The 17,705-nt window shown below is 39.5% G+C and overlaps 1 long non-coding RNA gene across 1 annotated transcript; it reads left to right on the top strand.

Moving 5' to 3' along the window:
* The first annotated feature begins 7,248 nt into the window (after window positions 1–7,248).
* On the top strand, window positions 7,249–14,683 carry LOC117460402 (uncharacterized). Its single transcript, XR_011644631.1, has 6 exons — window positions 7,249–7,337; window positions 7,724–7,756; window positions 8,863–8,987; window positions 10,834–10,930; window positions 13,915–13,944; window positions 14,048–14,683. It is a non-coding gene; the product is annotated as an uncharacterized lncRNA (long non-coding RNA).
* Window positions 14,684–17,705: the final 3,022 nt, after the last annotated feature.

Raw genomic sequence — 17,705 nt, forward strand, 5'->3', positions numbered from 1 at the left:
TGCTGCACTTTTGAAGTTTGCAAAAGAGCACCTGGATGTTCCACAGCACTACTGGCAAAACATTCTGTGGACAGATGAAACCAAAGTTGAGTTGTTTGGAAGGAACACACAACGCTATGTGTGGAGAATCCAAAGGGTTCACATGCAACTGTATGTGTATTCACTCTCTGTCCTAAACGGCTTGTTGGAGCTCCTGCCCCCCCCCCCTCCTCCCTATGAGCTCAGTGACCGTCTGCGAGACAGCGAGACACAGTGAAACCCAGCCCGAAACCAGCCCGAGCACACACACACACCCGCAGCCTGGCTGGAAGTTTGTGTGTGTGCTCACTGCTCACACACCGACTCACAGCCTCACCGCGTCCCACCGTCTCATGGAGGAGAAATCGGTGGAGCTGCAGCTGAGAAAAGATTGAGTGTGTGTGTGTGAGGAACGTAACGACCCCCGGACGTAACGTAACGGCTCCACGGATTGGTCCATTTTGGTATGGTCACGTCACTGTACCCAGGAAGAAAAAGAGAAATCTCCAACGAGGCGTTCTGGGGCAGCATCGACAGGTCTTTTCTGTGTTTTACTCGCTACAGAGTGTACTTTGAGGGTTTGTGACTTTGCAGACTGTTTACATGCATACAAACCTTCATAACACACAAGGGGATGGGTAATAACCAGAAAAGCATGCATGGGACCTTTAAGAAAAATGTATGCCTTGAGTCTAACTCAGTAGATTTTAAAGTACATCATATGAAACCCCTCTGTTACTGTACTTGTAGTGTTTCTTCATTGAACAGCTTGAGTGATTCTTCTTGGTCTCTGGCTGTTGCATGTGCTTCCAAAGAGCCAGAGGATGGCAGTGTGCTGCCATGTGTGAATGTGCTCAGAGCACTCAGGCGGTGAATGCTTCTGACAACAACAACATGGTCATTAACGCCTATGAGCAAATCACATTATAGAGATAACAGATCTATTTGAATCTGTTTCATCTTTGTTAGAATTCAGAGGAACCACTTTGAATAATACATATCTTTATAAGCTGAGGGAAAAGTATTCTTTGGAAATAACCTTTTCCAAAATAATCTATAATGCTTTCGCAACAACTGTGCTGAAAACTGATTTTGGTCAATTAGTATTTATAAAAATCAATTCGTGTTGGTTTGAGTACCAGAGAGATCTGGTTTAATGATTTAGGGCATGATAGATCACTTCCCTGTGAGGCTTCTTTGAATATTTTCTCTGCATTGTGTGCAACAACCATCGAGTTACATCAAAAGTGAATGCTGTTTGACACAGGTTGTCTTCTTGGCATCCTAAACAGTTTCATATGGCCAGTGCTAAATTACAGAAAACAGCATGGCCCTGAATATCCCCTTAAAATATGATTTGCAACCGTAGAGAAAACATGTCTTTAAAATGATGCATTCCCAGTGTATTTTTATATTTATGAGCCATCAGGTTTCACATTATTAAATATAATGCAGTCCAAGAAACAACAGTAAGTTGAACCTAAAGGAACAGAATATGTATCCTCGAAAAGATTCAGCAGATCTGCGGCTGCTGAATTGAGATCAGAATACTTCCTCTTCTATCATTAGTGTTGGAAATAACCACCAGCTATATCGCAGCAGTAGGTGGTGGTGGGTTTGTCCCCTCACTAGGCACTTGGGGGAAAACAAGCCATTGTTCAAAGCTCCAGTAGCATCTAAAGGACGCCATCACTGCTCGTTCTCTCTGGTTTTCCAGCACTCATGGCTTAAAGATGCCAACATCCCTCATCCTAAAGCCATTACATTTTTTGATTGTTTCTTGCAGTTAGTTTGCATCATAATGACTCCTAAAAAACCTTTCTGTGTCAAATTTCGGAGGAAAATGTGCTGTCAACATTCTTGTTATAAACCTAATGCGGGTTGCGGATAGTCTGTTTCCCCTAATCTCACAATCCTCTCCTGTCACTGCAACTCACAAAACCAATACAGTCTGTGTAGTACACTGCGAGGACTAATTCATTTTGAATTACCGTGAGGCATATGAAAACTCCTTGGCACCAGCATGAGGAGACGGGTTAAAAGAGGCAGCTATGGTCCGGTCTTCTGTGTGAGGAAGCTGCCTGTGTGTCTCCGATAAGAAGGACTGAGTGGTGAGGACACGTCAGCCTACTTCAGGTGTCAGCACTTCAAACCAGCAGCAGGGCTTCAGAGGGAATGTGTAAAACTCCATATTGCAGAGGTGAAGTGGAGGATATTCAGAATTTGTAGTATTTGATGCCTGGTGTCAACTTGTTCTTAACCTAAAAAAAAGAAGATAAATGAATCCCCGGAGTGGTGACTCAATGCATTTATGCTCTTAAAAGCTTCCTGCCACTGTTTTCTTTATAAAGTGTTGCTCAGCAAAAGCATGCACTTCATTTTTAATTGACAAGTCTCTTGTGGTGTATTACAGCAATTTACTGCATTGCAGTGTAAGGCCACTTGAGTTATTAAGAAAGATCAAAGAAATGATAGCATATAGCGCCGACTACGGCTGTTCCATTTAAAGGGGGATTACGGAGCATCATAAGAGGGCTGATAAAGCAACAGTGAAAATAAACAGTAATGACTGAGCTCTTAAACATAATATTCAAAAACTCTTCAATGAATTGCAATGCACTTGTTAAAAACTGGGATGAAACTATTTGAAATTATTTCCTGATCTCATCTTTATCTTTGATGAATACATAATAAAGATGAGAATTGATAACGATGTGCCTTGGTCAGTGACAACATAAATACCACTCGTTATGTGTTCAGTCAATGCAGTGGAATCATCCCGATATTCATCATACATTGGGATTACACAACAGAACATCTTGCTGTTTGGAAAATTGATTCTCAGCAAAAACAAAACACACCCCATAGAGACTGCACATAAAAAGCTGTTTCATGGAAATAAAGCATATTGAATAACATTTACCAGATTCATCATGGTCTGACCCAGCAGTGGAGGGATTTAAGACTCACCAGACATTTTACGCAGCAGGGAAAAGAAGACAGCGTTGAGAAGAGAAAAGGATAACATATCAGGCGTGTGACTGTACATAATATTGAATTCTGCTAAAGATGTAGAACAAATTAAATCCTGAATGTGCAAATGAAGGGTCTTTGCTGTTAAGTGAATGACATATGCTTTAATTGTGTTAAGAATGGCTGCTGTTTATGAGTGTTGATGAATGTTTCGGTTTATATTCCATTATATTTCACAATGACACAATTACTGTTTGCGCCTTTCAAATAAATGGCTACAGGGATAATTTGAAAAATGTAAAGTACATTTTTCTACATTTAAACAAATGTATGCTGCCCGTAATCTGCTCCCGCATGGCACTGTTGATGCTTCCGGCTTTATTGTTTTGCGATTGTGTATTTTTAAATAGAAGAACTCCCTTTCTTAAAAGACAACAAATCAGTAATAACATAGCAGCTCTTTTTCTTTTTAAAACAAAAGCAGTCATTCTCTATTTTAGAGAGGTTACACATATGAAAACACAGTTGGATGCAGAAGAAATGGATCAGAGGGATGATATCCAGCAGGGCTACTGTATGCTTCCAGGCACTTAACCAACACTCCTCACTGGCTGTGCTGTCACACTTTAGGGACCGGAGAGACCCCAGCAGGGAGTCTGTCAGATACTTCCAAGCAGATCTTCATGCTCGGGCAGTTTGCAGGCTCCCTTTAGTTATTGTTGTCTCAAGCAGCTGACCTGTGAATCAACTCAGCTCACATCTGTCTGTCTCCAGAAAACATTACACGCTTCCTCCTCACACATTGGCTTTGGTGTTAGTTGCACTTTTGTGTAAGAACCAAATTGTGACTGGTAGATGGTAAGCAATAATAAGATAATGTCTCTAACCACACATGTCCACCCATTTTCACTATCAAAGATTTTCTGAATCCACATTTTATAACATAATTGATGGGTGCCTGCCAAAGTGGATGGTTTATACACGTACCAGATTCTGTTAGAGTTTGCCAGCATTTTTTCTAGAGGCTGATGGGTATTTATTTCCACCCAGCTTATAAAGCATGTCATCTTTTTGAGCACCATGCAGCATTTCTGAGTGACTCCTGCTGGAATCCAATCTGATGCTCTATTTAAAAAAAGAGAACACTAGCAATAAAATACCAGAGGAGTTAAAGTGAGTTACACATAAAAGAAGACAGGGAAGATTGATGAGATTCCAAGTTTATTTTCATGACTGCAAGATAGAACTTAGAGTGTCTTATTGTAGTATAAGAAATGTCTAGATGTATACAGAGTTCTTATATATACTAGATAATCAGCTTGAAGTTAATGGTGCACCGGCTAACATTTGATATGATTTTTCTGCTTGTTAGCTTTTTTTACTACACTTGGAAGCTTTCCGATTGCTTTCCTGTCGGCTCAATCCTCTGCAGATTTGTGGTGTAATTGAGCTCCCACACAGGTGAAGGTCAATTACCTAGGCAATCATCTGGAGCACATTTTATTAATCTTGCTCTGGAGTCTGAACAAACTGGAAGACTGATACCAGAAGGTTTAAACTTCAATTAAACATTTTATATTACACTTTCTGTTTTTGGAAGACTCTCATAATGAGCACCTAATGTTTGGGCCGTGTTATACAACTCACTGAATAAATGGCCTACAAGAAAGTTAGTTCTGGCTGAAATAATAACTATAGGAATAGGAATAGGAGGAATAGGAAGACATGTAGTGTAGCCCACAGTAGATAGGCAGATCCCATCAAGGCATGTTTGTACACTTTGTATGTGTAATGTTGAATAAAACGCTTTTTATTCTGTCCCAGAGGCAATTGAGGTGTTAGCATGGCCAATTGGAGATGACTGTGAAGTATAGCTAATCTCCTTGATCACCTACTTTACCAAATTGAAGCCTTATTAGGGAACAAGAGAGCACAGGGCCGTGGCAGAGCAGGAAATTGATTCAGAGCTGGCTGGGCGATTTTTGGTAATTTTTAGCATATATTGACCACCCAAAGAGGTTCTTGCTTTTTGAGGGCTACGGTATTTGTATAATAGTGGCTGTAGAGGTCATCATGCAGTTCATTTATGTTACCTTGTTGTGTCATCCCTGTATTGGAACAACATGTTTTAAAAACATCATGTAAAGAAGAAACCCATGTCCTTAATGATGATACCAGGCTTAGAATATAGATTGTAGGAATTCTGGAGTATGTTGCTATTGTTTTAGTTCTGCTGGATACAAATGAATATCAATTCTCGCAACTATGGGTATTTCTATATAAAATATGCAAAAAATACTGTCTAACAAAAACTGAGAGTGAGATACCGCCTTTAACTGAAACTGAATTTCCCCACGTGAATTGAGGAAGTTCCATCTTAATCTTCGTCTTAAATAATTCTGTTAAATGTTCTGCCCAGTTCCACTGCATGGTACGGCACAGCTCTACCCAGACCTAACGACACATTTTTTGATTTCCATTGACAGATATTTCCCTTTAACTAGTTTAGAGGCAATTCATAAATAAGATTTAAAGCGGCGTTCTAGGATCACAAATAGGTTATACCAAATAAAGGCTGGTTGTTTAAAACATATTTATATTAACGCACTAGTATTTGAAACACTGGGAACTCACTTATAGTGCATCCGCCATTAATCAAACAAAAGAAAAGAGTGACTCGGCCCATGACTCGATTGGGGCCGATTATTGATCAATATCCCCATCAGCAGGTGTATCAGAGTTTTGCTTTGGGACAAGACATTTTAGAATATGAAAATCTCTTACATTGCAGTAATGAGGTGTTTCAGTGAAAATTAGAGCTTCATTTAAGTGTCACACGCACAAACCTTAATACTTGAGAGCGCGAGCACTAAGGACCGTCTCCGCCCTCACTGTTGTTTAAGTCTCAGCTAAGAAGCACGGCAACGGCACATTGAGGAGTTCATGAGCTTTACACACAGACACAGACACACATGCACACTGAAACACACACACTGTGGCGGGGAACATGCACGCTCAGGAAAAGGACATACTCTCAATGAAAACACCCACCCACCCACACACACATGCACATTCTTGCCTGTCAAATCATATTAACATCAGGTCAGGCTGCTTTTTTGAGCTGGTTGCTATGGCAGCAGAGAGAGAATAATGACCGTCTACAGGTCGTTCTTCCATACGTCTTCAACAACGGGGCTGCAGCAGAGAGATTGGTGTAACAAGAGATTGCTCCCCTCCTGTGCTTACTGTAATATGAGAGTGTGACACAGCATGAAGCGCTGAGGTGCTGTTGATATGAAATAACTGCAGTTTTCCATCGAGAAAAGGGGTCAAAACTTTTTAGGAATTCACATTGATCCATTGATAGCATTGGAAAAGCTCCACAATGAAGTTTGTGCTTTTAATATTTCTCATGAGGTTAACGAGGTGATCTCATTACGCACCCAATTTTTTAACTGTCTTGTGAAGATGAAGTGCTTAAATCTTCTCTTTATCCAATTTCCTTTGTAGCAGATGTTTTCAAATTTTATATTTGGCTCATTAAATAGCTACTAAGGTACATATATTGAAGTAATATGTCCTCTCTTGCATTGCACCACAGTCCTAAGCTATGTTGAGAACTTCATAGTATGAAGTAAATACTTTAAACGACAGTTAATTATAAATCATATATGATCAATCATATTCTTGTATGAACCCATAATGAGAATGCTTCTTGATGGTTTTTGAATATGTATGTATGCTTACAATTTTAGTTGTTGCTGTTTTATAACTTTGCGTTTTCAAAAGAGGGTGTTGAGAGCTTCATAGTATGAAGTAAATACTTAAAACGAAAGTTAGTTATAATCAAATATAATCAATTATATTCTTGTATAACCCACAATGAAAATGCTTCATATTTTAGGTTTTTCTATATTTACAGCATAAACAAAACAAAGTGGTTTGTTAAGTTGAGTGTAAGGCCTATGATTTATGCCCTAATCTCTGATAAGAGAGTAGGCAGGTTCTTTCCTCTCCTCTCACAGCAGGGAGGGGGGCTCCGGACTTAAGCAGAAACACATTGAGGCCTCAAAAAGGTGGTTATGTCATAGTCATAGAATATGTCCAGTCATGTTTTGTTTTACACAAACTTGGGAAGGTGTGTCTTATGCCAGAGCCAATAGAATATGTTGGTTGGGTATAGAGGAGGTGTTTGGGGGTTTTCTATCCGGTTTTTTGAGCATAAAAGACTGGCTTTTTTGGATTTCGTCGGGGAGAGGGGGGGAAACCCCTGGTATACTCTCTCCCGGTAGGCTCTGTCTTTCAGAGCTGGGTTAATAGCTCTCGGTAAGGTTCTCTCAAACTTGGTAAATATCTCTTGATTTTCTTCATTGAAAGCTGAGTGAATGTCTTGGTTGAAATGCTGAGTGAATTTCTTTGTATCCAGAATACATGATTTGATGCTGGAAAGTTGCTAGAACGATTCGGAATACATGATTTGGGTTTTATGCTGGAAAGTTAATAGAACGATCCGGAATACATGATTTTATGCTGGAAGTTGCTATAACGACCGGAATAGATGATTTGGGCTTTTGAATGAATATGAATTAAGGTTTTAGATAAAAAATATATAACCCCATTTTGATATGTTTTGTATGATTATAATGTGTTAAAAGGTAAAGACTCTGTATTGGTTTGGACCTATTTTTCTTCAAATAAACTGATCTCACCTTTTGGATTGGGACAATAAAAGGGAAAATCTGTGCTCTCCTCTCCTGCTTCAAAGGTAAGATTGCACCCTGCCACACACATGTTTAGGTAGGAACACACCCCATTTACTGATACCAAAATCCTTCGGGATCGCTTAAACAGATTAAAAAGAGTTGTCTGAATAGAAACAACAGTTAATTGAACCTGGTTCTTCGGGGAGTTAATAGAGGTGAGATCTTGCTGACGTTTGGTGGATCTGAGCCAAGCAGTAAACTTACATAGACTCAGTAACTTCGGTCAGGTCAATTAGTGAGGTCAGAGTAGTTTACCGGAATAAATTAATTGGGGCCTCACCTAGAACTCTAAACAGCTAATTGCTTTGCTGTTGGTCCCAATCAAATCTCAATCAGTGTTTTGTGTTAACTTTATAATGTCACTTGTAAAGTTCCTTATCTAAAGTTATACCTTCAGGACTCCACGATTCTAACATAGCTTCTTTTGGCAGATCTCAAAGCTATAAATACCTTTTAGTCAGAATTTGGAAGATATTTTATGCATAAAAATCCATGGTGCCAATTCTTCTTTTCTTTTTTGCTATGTCGTACGCTGTGTGGCAAACATATTTTGTCAAACCCAAGTAAATGTTTACAGCAAAGTGAGCACAATCAGAAAGAAAACAATCCTTTCATTAAATACAATAAACAAATATATTGTACTTCCTGTGGGCTGCATCCTGAAGATAGTATGAAACCCAAGTTAACTGTATGATTTGACCAACTTTAAGCTTGCTCGGTCATATGACCCCACATCCAGCTCTCCGCTTCGTATGTCATTTATTATGGGTTATGTGATTGATTTTCTATTAGCAGCAGGAAGGTGCTGCGTTGGCATGCATGGCAGGGAGGCAGAGATCGACATGTCGGTCAGGTTTTTTTTATTTCCCAAATTTGCAGTGGCTGGGCAGAGCGGCCACTAAAAAAGCGGCCTGATCTGACCTCGTTCTGCTTCAGACCCTTTTGGTCGCTTTTGATAATAAAACTGACCCATATTTGCTGTGACGGATGGTTATAGACACACTTTTCCCCCCCCCCATATATATATATATATATTTATTGTATACAGGAAGAAATGTTTACTAAAATAGATAATAGCTTGAAAAAGTTAACTTGATATTCTTCACAGGTTCTGTTCGAGCTGCTTGTTAGACCAACGAAGTTGAAAACAAGAAAAATTATGTTGAGCTTTCGTAAATCAGCTGACGAGTGAAATGGGACAAACTGCTTGCAGACTGTAATTTCAGAGTGCAGGTAACCGTTCAAATTGATTAAATGTGTGATTGTCAGGGACAGCATTGTGCATGATGGCAGTTGATGTGGGTTTATTTTATGCCCAAATGAAGCAATTTTGAAGTGAGTGTGAATTTTGAAAGTGTCACACAATCTTGTTTGCAAATCAGACGTACTTTCTAGACACGCCAGAATAAGCATCTTTACATTTTATGAAACTCATTCAGAGAAATGTTGCAAGTTATTGGGTTAGTTTGTCCTTTTGAGATAAGTCTGTATTTCTAACGATGAGAGGTTTTTCCAGCAGTTAAAATTACCCAAGAAAGCATGGATTCATTGATTCTGAAATATTATCTAAGCATCTAGAAAAAACACGACTTAAATTCCTTTCTTTACGTCGCTCAGCTCCACTCTCACATTGTCTCATTGACCCTCCTCACACCTACATGCATATTACTCACCGATCTTATGTACAAGGTCATAAACAAACACACATCTCATAGATCCGACCAATAACACGGAGCTTACTCTGCATGTCACTGCGATGGTTTTCTCTGTCAGTGCTGCAGGTTTTTTGTAATTTTCTGTTGCTTTTTTTCCCTTTTCCTATAATGTGTTCCTTACATCCTCGTCACACTAAATTCACATTTGACAAGGAAAAAGAGGATGGGTTGACTTAATACAAAATACAATTTTATTCAGACAAGGAATTTACTTATACCTGTAATTATTGTTTTAACATTATTTAAATTACCATATTTAAATATGTAAAAATGTATTGAAATGCTGCTTAAACAATGGTTATATGTGACATCTCAAGCAAACTTAGTATTTACTAGCGTGTTTTTAATTCTAGTAGACTTAGATGCATATACTATATTAGGAACATATAATGTAAGTGAATAAGACTTGGCACTTTTTCATTAAGTGTCTTTCCAAGCCATGTCGTATTGTCATACTGATATTCGTATTGTCATACTGATATTCTGTACACACTGTGAAGACCACTGAGACAAATGTAACATTTGTGATATTGGGCTATATAAATAAACATTGATTGATTGATTGATGTAGAACATTTAGATCAGTAAATAAAAGTGTAAAAAATGTAAAAATCTTCAATCACAGTACTGCATTGACATGTTTAGTGACAGACATAGCTACATGAGACTGTATATTAAATACAACTCTAAATGATTGTACTATTGGTTTAGTGTAGTAGCTAGTCTATACCAATACATGTAAAGTCATAGGCTTTTAGATGTCGTATACATATTATGTTTTGGACTAAAACCTATACATATAATCAAGTAGATGTATAAAGTAGCACTAAATATACATTTGAATGTAAAGAACAATACATATATAAACTGAGAGTATGCTCTTAATCATCTCAAAGCAACAGATTATCGGTTGCATAACATATTTATCATTGACTGGTGCTAAGTATTTGTTTCATCTACTGAACCACAACCTTTTACTTTGTTGTAATGGCCAAAATGTGAAACACACACTCACTTGAGAGAAAGATACTTATAGTTGGTATATATTTGAGGAATATCATGGCCTATAACATCATAGATTCTCATTTATGTAGCCTGGTGTTATGTTTATATTACAGCAAGTGTATACAAATCATTGTGCTTGGTTTATGATAAAGAGCTAAGTGAATGTCTTAAAAGTATTGATTGCATTTTTACCCAGGCAGTCATAAATACACATTTTAACATATTAATCAAGGAGTTCATCAGCTGATTACATTGCTGTCAGTCACTATGATTAATCAATGGTATCCTTATAAAGGAGCAGCCCTTTTCCCTGTGAAAACCCTCCGATTCTAATGAAGTGTGTTCCTGTGTGTCATCAGACTAATTGGCTTTGGCTGGTGACCTCTTGATGAGGTCGACGGGGAGTGGTCAGCTGGAGATTACACCCTTCATTTTATGGATTTCTCGCCCCTAAAGGTCTGGTTCCGTGTCCCAATTACACACTTGTCTATTCTGTACGCTGTAAGACTTGTAGGCTGTATGTGGGTGGACATTTATCTAGGATTGTATTTACTTAAAGTAACTTAATTTAAATGATATAGGCTAATGTGTGCCGATGGAACTCCAAATAGTTTTTCCAATGTTTTCCTTTTTCACTTTCTCAAATGTCTTTAGAGAGTTTTGCACATTTTAACAACCATAAGTAGCTCCTACACTTCCACTGTGGGTTTTATTCCGGGTGCATTGCCTCCGGATTTTATTCTTTTTTTCTTACTTATATTTTAAGAAATACATTAAACATAATTCATAGAATCAATCGAAAGATAAGAAATACTTGTAGTCATTTTAAAGTGTACACTTGAGATGTTTTCAGCGAACATTGTTGTTTTCAGTTGACGCACACAGCTCCTTTCTGCACATTTTGTAAAACTTGACTTAAACATCCTTCAAATATCACAGGGGGGACATGGATTTGACATATAAAGGTCAGTTCACTGTAATGTTGCAGCTAGTTTCTTTTACTATCTATTAAGATTAAGATGGACTTTTATTAATCCCTCGTGGGGAAATTGTTTCTCTGCATTTGACCCATCCTAGTGTTAGGAGCAGTGTGCTGCCATTTTGAACGTGCTTTTTACGGCTTCCACAGATGACATTTTTTTATGGATTTTTTGTCAAAGCACTTCAGATATTCATTGCTATCGGGATGTTAAGAGCATAACATGGAATATATCAAAAAGTGTATCTTGAGCCGGTTTCTCAAACTTGTCTACCCCACCTTTAAAGTGTCTTTTCGTGTCATCGGGCTACACCCGTGTGATAATCTCCATGATGAAATTAGAGAAGGTGGATAGCAGCAGCCTTCGGTGTATTTACACTACAGGTTTTAGGATTAAAGGAAGTGTGGGGCTGCGGTGGGTTCAAAGAACAGATCTTGATGTCGCTGTGCGGAAGTTTCAGGTCTGCTTTTTTAACCTTTTAATGAGCACTCGCGAAACAGAGGGCCTCATGTGCTAACTTGAGTTAGATCGGTTAGATCTCACATAATCTCTTTGTGTGTGTGTGTGTGTGTGTGTGTGTGTGTGTGTGTGTGTGTGTGTGTGTGTGTGTGTGTGTGTGTGTGTGTGTGTGTGTGTGTGTGTGTGTGTGTGTGTGTGTGTGTGGGGTCTTTGAGAGTGACAGAAAGATTGAGAGACATTTGCTGCCTTACTATAGAATTGGCGCGTTCACACCGGAGTACTTTTCCCACAATGGTTCATCCGAACTCAGATATATTTGTGTTCACACCAAAAAGCCCCCTGAACTAAATTAGTTAATCAGAACCATTTTTACCCCCTTTTCAGTCCCTGCTAGAGAGCAGGGACTTTCGTGGGAGAAAAAGGTTCCTGTGTCTGATTGGCTGGGCGGATTGCAAACCACGCCCCGTAAAACTCCCAAAAGGTTTTGTAAAGCCGCCATTTTATTATCCTCGCATTATCATTATTAGCATTAGCCCAGCGCAGAAACACAGAGAGACTAACTTGTGGCAACACAAAATAAAACATGGGAGCGGTGGAGTGATGAGGAGGTGTCGGCGTTCTGGCGATTTACTCGGAAGGCCCCAACTCCGGGGACTTCGGGTGGCAGTATACGCTGTGAAGTTGTTTGCGGCCTGCCAGTAAACCCAAATAAAGCAGAAGAAGAAGAAGAAGAAGAAGAAGAAGAAGTGACGTCAGCGGCTTCATTCGCCTAATCCACCCCCAGGGACTCATTGCGGTGTGAACGCGATCTGCTTTAGTTCATCAGAACTAAATGACTTCTCATGAACTATTGTGGGAAAAGAACTTGGTGTGAACGCCCCTTATGCATAGCCTACATATCTCAGTCAGAGAGCCAGAGAGAATTAGTTTGCACCTCATATAGCTCGCTATGCATGCATAATTACAACATATGCTGATGGTTTCTGTGTACCCGCTGGAACCATAGACTGTATATAAAGGTTGGAACCCAAAGTAAATATTTATCTTGCCATATGGCTTTCAGACAAATGTTTAGAAATCCATGCAGTTCTTTCCCTGTTGGCATGCGAGGGTCTCTGATCCACTGGAGAGACTGCTTTAAAGACTTAGAAGAACTCTGACCTCTCGGTTGATCTCATAAAGACATTACCTACCTAGCTTTTTTCTTTAGGATGGATTACAGGTCACAAATCAGCGATCGGAGAGGAAATAGGCAAGCCACCCCAATCCTGTTACGGTATACTAATCTTTGATTTAAAAATGACTCACCTTTACCCTGATGTCCTATCTGAGGCTTGTTACTGTTGTACTTTGTTTTATTTTTGTATTGCATGATTACTGACTTGCAAACAGTACAGAGACTCTATAGGTAATGTCAACTAAAAAGAAAGTAGATGATGAGTTTTCCATCTGAATGTTTGTTTATCAGATTTCAGATTAAGTGAACAAAATATAGATGAAGTTAACAACATGAGATGCAGTGTATTTACCAGTCTATTATTTTGTGGTGATTTGAAAGCAATACTAGACCATAAAGAAATTCTGGTACCGGTAGCTATATAGTTTCAATAAGTTCAAATGACTATTTGCAAGAGTTTCTAGTACTCATTGCTTTCTCCAGAGAGGCAAATCCTTCATCTGTATTCCCCTTTCACACAAAGTGATGCTGTAGTTGCAAATATTAAGCCCCGCTCTGCTGAATCATCTCGGGCTCATTGTGGTTTTGGCTAATATAAAATACTTCTCTCAAGAAATGCCCTCCGTGACTTTGGTGCTGTGAGGAATTGCGTTATCTCCTTCTCCTTTTTTCTGTTTGTTTGTCTATCTGTTTGTCTGTCTTCCTGGCTGGGCGTGGTTGACCTACTTTCCGTTTTCCGCCAACTCACCTCCGCTCCTGTTTCTCATCATCACTGATTACCACCACTCACCTGCTGCTGCTTAAAACTCTGGTTCGATCATCAGACTTCGCCAGTTCTTCGTATACTCACAGTGGTAAACTCCAGTTCCGGCTGACTAGATTTTCTAGTTCTTTTGTATACTCTTCCTATTGGATTTTTTCGTATGCTAATCCTGATCTGTTTTTTGTCTGTTCCAGAAACACCACATTACATTCCGTCCTGCCTGCCACGTCCAGCCCAACCTCCGTCTCAGCCCTGCTCCACGTTCTCCCCACTCTGTTCAGAGTTTGCTTTGTCCCCTGCCTGGTTTTTGTGGACTTATTAAATCCAGTCTTTTTGACACTTCACCTAAGTCTCCGTCCCAGAGTTCTTGCATAGCGGGTTCAAGTTTTGTGTCTCTTTACGAGGAGCTTAACAGGTGCTTACTGTTACCGCCAAGCAATCAGTACAACAGTTTTGTCTGAGGGAAGATGTATGGGCCCCATTTCACAGAATGCAGTATTTAATCAATTCCATAACATTGTGGTCAACAAATCAAGCATGGCTTCCCTCCCTCCTCCGGCTGCAGAGGGAGCAGTGCAGTATTAAATCCATTTGGTGAGCCAATGGTGTGTAACTTGAATCTCATTGTGTGTTACTGGAAGAGAACTGTAGGATGTATACTATAACTGTGAATTAACTGTGGGTGCAAAACTAAATGTATTTTTAACTGCATAACAACTGTACCTATAAATGCACAGACCTGGAACTTTTATACATTTTAAAAACAGCTGTATCAATGAAATGTAGTTTTATCCAACCATATCTAACCAATAAAGTTATATCTTATTTTATCTTATCTCCATACTCTCCTGCTGTTTATCGGGGTCAGGAGCATGCTGGCAACAGAGATCTGCATGACTCAGACGTGATGTTTCTGTGAAACATTCTCTTTCAGAAATCCTTGAATTAATTCACTATTATAGGGTTTCTGAAATTAAGCATTCTCAGTGGTTGTTTGTGTGAGCGTGGTTTAAGTCTGAGATCTAGAGCAGTAGCACAAACCTTTGTCTTCAAACCCAAAAGAGGGATTAAAGCTCCCTCCCAGTAACTCACATTTCACTTAGAAGAGATATGAGCTTTGAGTAGTCTTATAATATTGGTAGCAGGCACATTTCTGATCACAGTCAGGAGAGCTTTGCATCTTGCCATACACCCTGCTTCAAATGGTGTCAGCATTGGGGGGCTTTTCTGGACAGCTATCTGTGCAATTCTGTTTAGGCTTCCTTTATAAAATGTACTCTCCCTAGAACTATAGGAAACCCTTCACATTTATAACTAGGTTAGAAGTTGTTGGAAAAGTAGGGGAAACATATATTTATATTCATCTTTTTTCTTCATGAATTTACGGTTCAAGTAGTAGTTGTGCAAAAAACGAAAACTGCTAACTCTTCCTGCTAGTCGTCCGCCATGTTCTTTTACTGTAAAGTTTCATTTGATCGTGAAAGATTTAACGATATTTATATAGAGGCTGAATTTGCATGAATGGAATCTGTTGTGTGCTGTTTTGGCCATATCACACACTGTAGTAACATTACTTTCACATTTATCATAACATGTGCTTTTGTAGGGTTCTCTCATGTTTCAGTATCTGTTAAGATATTACATTTCTTCAGTTGGGGCCAGCTGTTGAGCCTTCAAAATCTCCTTTCCAACGTGACAATCTCTTATCAACAATCTAAGGTTTTATTATTTTTACCAAGATGTCAGAGACTTGGCATCATGTGGCTAGAGTTTCAAACAACAACATCACATTTACATTTTCAGGGTTTTTCTTTACTGTACATCCCTATTTCCTCTGGAGCACATAAGATACTTCAAATAAACCCTGTCCTTTACAACTTACATTCATGGCATCACAGTGTGTCTCGTGGCACTTGTAGTACACATCCTCACAACATGTTGAGGGGTCACCACATTGATCTGGCAAGCTGCCCTGACATTTGATGTATGTTTCAACCATATTGCATGTCTTTTGATTGTTTAGATTCATTCTTGCTCCAGTCCAGTGAATATGACTTTCGATCTGATAAGAAAAAAACACAATTACAAGGCTCCATCATCAGCCCCACGTTCTTCCAGAAAAATATATATTTTGGCCTATGGTTAGATGCATGCATGCAAACATTTTCTTTTCTTTGCAGGTCTGACTTGCAGTTAACTAGCCTATCCTTCTGGGACAAGATCGTAAATCTGAACACCTACAGTACAGTATATGAACACAAGCAAACATGCATAATAAAAAACCAAAAACAAAACGTATAAATACAAGGGATACAACAGATATCAGGGCGTCATGGACTCAAACAGCTATAGATCGGGTATGGATGACAATGGTTACGATCTATTTAAGTCAATATGCTTAACCCACTTGGTTGCTGCCTCCACAGTTTGACCATTCATTTGTAATTTCTGTTCATTTTTAAGCTGTTCTACCTTACTGTTGTACAATCTTTTATTTTGATAATAAAATAGCAATGACATGTATATAAAGAATGATCCCAGTCACAGAGTGAGACACACAGCTTATTAATTAAACATTGGTATCGATCGGTCCACTGTCTCGGTCACACATGGAATGAAAATGTCAAATCAGCCCGTCCTAATAAATACTAGATATATATTTTACCAAACCAGCGGATTCAACAGCCTATTACATCGTGACTTGACAAGGAAAAGGCCGTTTTTATTGTCTGCCGTAAAATTCATTATTAGTTAGTTGTATCTTGCCAGCAGAGACTTGCTCATTCAGCTGTTAATCATATTGTTTCATGAAGGATCCGAATACAGCCTTGGTGTGCAGCACAGTGCCAGAGGTGCTTGTGTCGTCAACTTTCATAGAGTTTTTGTTATTGCATTTTTCATTATTGTGTTTGTATCACTTCGCCTCAGTGTCTTATCACAATGTAAAGTAAATCATCTCAAACAAACAACATTAGGAACATCCCAGAGCTCTATCCTCTGGTGCCCTGGCTGAAACACACTGATCTCATTTGCGGCTTTCACACCAGCGCTTTTCAGTTTCTAGCTCCGAGCGGGAGCTTTTCTGGTTCAGCTCCGGTTTCCCTTTTCAGCTCCCGCTCTGTGCACACCGCCCACTGGCGCCCCAGAGCTGCCCTTGCTGCGTCATGACATCACCGTTTACATCGCTGATTTGCCCCCCAACGGCAGCCATTACGGCAGCTCACAACAACAACAACAACAACTGCGTCGGGTCGATGATCGTGTTGCTTTTAATCACACGAAGCCAGAATAAATTGAATAACGACTTCTCCAACCTTATACTTTGCTCCAGGGTGCCGTGGTTCATTGTTTATTAATGTGTTTCTGCAGCATTTACCGACCGCTGCAGTGCTGCTCTTCCACAGGAGTTTATTCTCCCCGTTAGCTCCCGGTTAGCTCACACTGCAGCGGCCGCTCTAAAGTATTCACTGTCCGACTCACACAAGCAGCTGATGCATATCCCCAGTTCCCCTTAGCCTAAGTGAATGTGTGTCAGTCTGAATTGACACTGTTTGGTATCACAACGCTGTTCTGAAAGTTTCTCTGGTATAAAACGGGTGATGTTAGCATAGCAACCGAAGCTAAACTGACTACTTGCATCCGATAGCTGCAATAATACAAAACAACACGTCTGCCTCTCTCCACAATGATCGATAACAGTGAACGGATGGTCAAAGTAAGGTACAAATAAACAGAATCACACGAAGCCTGGTTAGTGTTGCCTGACTTTATAAAGTGTGTTTATAGGCACTACTGCTTGTAGGCAGGCATAACAGTCGACCCATGGGAGGTGGGTTTAGTTTCCTGCACGCC

This window comes from Pseudochaenichthys georgianus, chromosome 16, assembly GCF_902827115.2.
Source record: "Pseudochaenichthys georgianus chromosome 16, fPseGeo1.2, whole genome shotgun sequence".
NCBI classification, from domain to species: domain Eukaryota; kingdom Metazoa; phylum Chordata; class Actinopteri; order Perciformes; family Channichthyidae; genus Pseudochaenichthys; species Pseudochaenichthys georgianus.